General features: G+C 34.9%; 1 long non-coding RNA gene across 11 annotated transcripts; it reads left to right on the forward strand.

Annotated features, from left to right (window-relative positions):
• Positions 1 to 2874: 2874 nt before the first annotated feature.
• Positions 2875 to 5498, forward strand: LOC145034680 (uncharacterized). Of its 11 annotated transcripts, none has more exons than XR_013678176.1 (6): positions 2880 to 3744; positions 3954 to 4019; positions 4195 to 4303; positions 4391 to 4463; positions 4567 to 4593; positions 5293 to 5498. It is a non-coding gene; the product is annotated as an uncharacterized LOC145034680 (long non-coding RNA). The 11 variants fall into 11 exon arrangements; XR_013678177.1 differs by having other exon boundaries at positions 3964 to 4019; XR_013678148.1 differs by having other exon boundaries at positions 2875 to 4019; positions 4195 to 4266.
• The last annotated feature ends 368 nt before the right edge of the window (positions 5499 to 5866 follow it).

The raw sequence follows: 5866 nt of genomic DNA on the forward strand, positions 1-5866 counted from the left end.
GGTTCAAATAATGAAAGTATGTGGAGAATATTAGAAGAAAATTGTTGTGCTTGTTAAACTCACTATTAAACTTTTATGGACTTGTTGGATAATGATTTTGTGTGCTTGCTAAACTTATTATTAAACTTTTATGCTTATTTTGGATGATAAATGATTGTGCTTGTTAAACTTATTAAGTTATTATTAAACTTTTATGTTTATTTACTTATATTCTTAGTATTATAGTTAGATTTATAAATTTTTGAATTATTTTTTTAATAATTAATGGTCCCCGATTACTCCCCCGATTAATCCTCGTCTAACCGATTAATCCCTAGACTCCGGTCCACCGCCTAGCTAACGTCTAGCGTTTTCTGCAACCTTGATATATATATATATATATATATATATATATATATATATATATATATATATATATATATATATATATATATATATACATACATATATATATATATAATGCAATCCTACCTTTTACCATTAAATCCTAATATATCATTTTCTACAAAATTGTAAAAATGGATTTTGTCAAACTATTATATAATATACTAGCTCTAAACTCTTTGGTGAACAAAACTTGCTTCCTATTGGACCATTTTTTTGTGGTTTTCCATTTACTTTGTTGTAACCACAATTTTTTAATGTGTTGGAGGCTTTTCTCTTTCCTGTTATCTTCAAATCTACGTGTTTTGATGTGTTGTCCACCGTTATACGTTGGTGTTACCGACTCAACAGCACTGTAACGCCCACGTTTCCAGGCTAGGCACTAATGAGGATGTAATAGTCTAAGTTAACCTTTGTAACCCATTTTGAAATAATAAGAATGTATTATTTGAGTATTATGTGTTTTATACTTAATTGTGTGACTTAAACGAATTAAGGATAAATATAAGCGATAAAATAAAATGTTTGATAAGACCTATATCGATGCATGAAGACGTAGTGGTCATGAGAAGGATTCCGAATATATAAAGAATGCCGAAATCCGAGTTATAACGAAGAAGTTATGACCTGTAGAAGTTTCGCGACAGAGCCGGCGCGACACTGCAAGACGTAAATAGTGAATTTACGATAGAGCGATATTTGGCCTTAGTGATCTAAACGAAAGTCGTAGAATATATTAAACCGAAAGCGTACATAAAAAGAACGTCTAAATCTGACTTTGTATGTTGAAGTTATGATTTTTCTAAGTTTCGAATTAGCGGTATGCAGCCCGAAGTTTGGATTTGAGATTGAATGATTTCTAGCCGAAACAATCTAAACGAGAATCGAAGATCTCGTCAATAGTAGTGCAACGGAAGAAAGACAGAAGAAAATGGAAGTCAGATGAAGAAGTTATGAATTTCTAATGGAGTTTTCCTGTCCCGGCCTACTAAAAACAATATAATAAAAATAAAGTGAAAACTAGCCGACAGAGTCTAAACAAGAGTTGTAGAGCATAATATCACTTATGCGTTGATACAAAGAACGTTGAAAACGGAGATCGTATGCGAAGTTTATGAATTTTTGAAGTTTGAGGCACGCATCCCAAAGAGGGAACGCCCCACGTTCAATTGGGGAACGCCCCGTGTTCAGTGCTTGGCTCCGGATTGGCCACGTCATTGACTCAACGGATAAGGGATAGGATCGGAACCCCGCTCCTACGCATCGCGTTCGAAGGGAACACCAGCGTTCGCGACAGACTTCACCCTATAAATAGATCACAAAGGGAAATCGTTTGTGTTTGCCAAATCTCTTCTCTCTCTCTCTCTCTCACCCTTATTACATTGATCTACGTGTAAATTATACCTCTGAAGCCCCGATATCATCCTGAGACCCGAAGCGAGTCCCGAAGCCCCGAGGATCCTGAGAAGTAAAGTTTCGGAGCCGAAACTCTACCCGCGAGAAGCCCGATTTTTGTGAATATCTCCCGGTTTCACTGAAGGAATACTACTCTTAGAGCCGTAGTGTTGTCCGATCATCTTCTGATCAAGTGAGTGTATATTCCATTTCTTCTAACACATTGATATGAAATATCTACTTTAGAATACGTGTTACGTGTATATATGTTATCTGTTTATTTGAAATGAGTATTGAGTGAGTATCTTATCAGCTTTTAAGTTGCATATGAATGCATATGTATGTAGTTTTCTACAAAATTTTTAGGTAAAACTTGGGTAGATAGTTGATGTGTGATAAACTGATGAGAGACCTCGATGTGATTGTTTTCTAGTCGTCCAGTAGAATATGGATGACGACCGACCATAAACTTTTCTAGACAGTTCAGTGGAACGCTGACAGGCTCATAACCTGTAGGTGTAGTAAACTTGGATGTTCATTTGTTGTATTCTATCCCCTCATGGTTGCCTTTAGGACATCTATTGTCGAGGAAACCCATTGGTAGTAATGTCCGTCCCGATGAAAATCGTAGATTAGGTCCCTTGTCATAGGGACGTAAAGTGAGGATAACGGGAACGGGTAATCGGGTTATTGTTGGTTGGTGAAATTAAATATACTTATTTATTGTGGGTTGAAAACCCTATATGCTCACCAGGATCCCAAGCCTGACCCACTCAGTTTCTTTGTATTACAGGTAGTGGCGCGAGAGTATAAGTTGGAGAACTTGTGAATGTGTTATTGTTTATAGACCCGTAGTTGTATATAACTGTGTAAGGTCTATGTTTTATTGTTTATGTTTTTGTGTCTGTATCGGAACATAACATCCTGAGTTTTGATATATTATGAAAATACATTTCTTTAAGAAATGCTTTGATAAACCTTATTTTATCATATATTGTTTTGGGGATAAATTCCGCAACTCTTTTAAATCAATAAATTTATTTTAAAGTTATTTTAAAAGCATAAATGTAATCGGTTTTTTTTTTTTTTTTTTTTTACGTTGATTTTGGTGATGTCGCAGCCACTACGTCTTCCCGATCATTCCATCACCTCCCACTTGATCTTCCCTTCCCGCTCCACTTCCTCTTATCTCTGGTGCTCCTTGGAGAAAAGCTCTTTCTTCCTCCTTTTCCACTGCCTCAAATGCTCCGCCTTAACTCGAGCCCTAGATGTCACCGCCGACGTCACACCATCATTTACACATATGGTGCAACCTACTTCGCTGTCACCAACGCCTGATTACAACAACCCGCTGAAATCAACTCTCCTCGGGACCCAACCGACCCACTGGCGGAGACGATGTTGATGATTGCCCCATCATCAATAAGCTCGACGGGAGGGGAAGAAAGTGGTGCCAGGGGAAAGGGTTTATGTTCTTTGACTGGTCGTGTATAAGAACTAGGGTACAAGTCAAAATGGGTTTTCGGTTTCTTGCCTGACCGAAGGACCGAAGGAAAGAAGATGAACGGAAGCAGGGGAAGGACGAAGGTGGTAACAGGGGGCTCCGGTGGTGGCTTGGTCGAATGCTCACATGTCATATACTTCTTTTCTTCCTCTTCTTCTTTTTGATAGAAATTGATAGGCTTAAGCAGGTGTTTGGGATTGATTCTTGACAAAAAGTTATGAATGAAATGGATTTTTGGGGTTAATGTTTTACATGGAATCCATGGGTGTTTGTTTGTTTTTGCTTGACAGAAATCGATTGGTGTGTTTGGTTTTTGCTTGACAGAAATCGATTGGGGCACGATGATTTTCACAAAAAATTGCCTTCTGAATTTGAGAACCATGGAGATAAAAAAAAAAACTTACTACATACTACTTTCATATGTTTTTTCAGATCAAATTCTCCATCAGTATTCACAATCCGTAAGTTTTCAGAATATAGCTTCACCTTCTTAATTGTTGTTGTTGGGTTGTAACAGTTAACCACATACATGTTGAGTACTTGGCTTATGGCAGGATGTAATAAAAGTTGTTTCCCATATCTCATGAAAGTTGAAACCCCACTCTTTTGTACTAGGCTCTATATTTTTCTATATACAATGAACAATGAGTAATGTGTTTCCTTTTACAAGTGTTGATCAGGTTTCAAAAAGAAGAAAAAAATTAGCTCTTATAACAGAAAGGTGACATGAAGTAAGGTCAAGTATCTCTGAAGCTCCTGTTAAGCCATTAGTGGAGCCATTTTGGTGGATTTCAATAGACTGATTACGCCAATGGGCTGATAACCTCACTTATAGATAAAGTCATAAGTTGTTATCTTCATATTTCATATGATTTATTCCTCAAAAGTTGTAATTAATTCACTTTCTACAGTATAATCGACAACACTTCAATCCAATGTTCACATGGGAAAGTACCAGTTTCCAAGATTTGTTCCATGAAAAGGTAATCAGCCATAGCTTGGCATAAAATATCTTCCAAGGTATGTAATATGTTCATAAATTGTTCTAAACAAAAACTGTTTGTCATGTCATATATCTGATACAGATTGTTGGACTCAATTTTGCAGGATAAGGCAAGTAGATTTGAAGTTCCCTTCCAAACCGTTAGTTTCTGCAGCTGCAAAGGACCTCATTTGTCAGGTTTCACCTAACTCCATCTCTCTCCCTCCATTGGAGTTTACTATTTTACCCTTTAGAGTTGTTTGTTTAATAATATAAATTTTTATTATAAATTGAAATGTAGATGCTTGTGAAGGATACTGGGGTTCAGGTACTGTGCTTTAGAGTTTCTTAATTTAGATTATATTTATAATTATCTCACAATTACTATTCATCAGGGGAACAATGAATCAACATTGTTGCAGCAAAAGAAAAAAAAACAAATTTGATTTTCCTTGATGTTTTGGAAGATAAGATTATTACAATCTTTTATGAGAGAAGTCCATGCATTTGACTTTTTCAAACTCTATCACTTATGTGGATAACATTCTTGAATCATAGATTCTCAAGGAATATTCAACATAAATAGTTCCAAGTTCCAACTAAACATCATTGAATTATAAAAATAAAAAAAAACTCTTATTTAGCTTAGAGAACATATTACTTTTTAGTTTTTAGTCATTTCATCCTCAAATTATTTTCCATTTCTTTTTTCTGAAACCTATGTGCAATTGCAACATCTTATCTCAATGTATGTGATTAAAAACTCTTAACCATCATAAAAAGGCACACGAACTTGGGTGGCAACATTGCAATAAGTTATTGAATCATTTTATCAAAATTTAACAATTTCATTGTAAATTAGGTTACTGATGTATGCTTTTATCCTTTACACAAACAACAGTGCAACACAATTGGTATTAAGGGCTCATAAAGAGCGTGTGAACTTATTAGCTGGATATATTTACGGATTTACCCTTGGTTTCATTTTCACATTTAAATCTGTAATATTTGCAATTTGATGTTACAGATTCTTAAAGGGCTAAATACAAGAAGTAGCATCCTACTTTCACTCTTTCTATTACATCATTGTACTTTCGATATTTTTCTTATTAAGACACTGTATGTTGAAAAACCTATGAGTATATGTAAAACATTTAAAGTTTGTTACTATTTCCTGTTTTAAATAAGATTATGAAATACCCTCCAACCCCCGCAACGCGGGATTCTTCCCTAGTACGATTTGCAAACCTATACAAGAGGTTACGCGATAATAATTTTTGTGGAATATGTTAAAATATACGAAGAGATAACATAACTGAACAAATAAAATTTCATTGAATCATGATGTGTGAAGCTGCACACATTATTTTTAAATTTTAACTAAGATTTTACTTGTTGCCTATTGTGGTGACAAATGAGTTTAAGTTGAATATTAACGATTTTATTGATAAAAGTTAGATATTGTTGTATCCGTTGGTAGATTAATATAAAGGTCGGTACCATTAGATAACTTCAGTTTATACAGTCGAATGAAAATGTATTATAAGTGACCGGATTTATACGTAAGACACTTTTATAAAGTAATTATGAAAACATATACA

This window comes from Lactuca saligna, chromosome 1 (assembly GCF_052625555.1).
Source record: "Lactuca saligna cultivar CGN05327 chromosome 1, ASM5262555v1, whole genome shotgun sequence".
In the NCBI taxonomy this organism is placed as follows: Eukaryota; Viridiplantae; Streptophyta; class Magnoliopsida; order Asterales; family Asteraceae; genus Lactuca; species Lactuca saligna.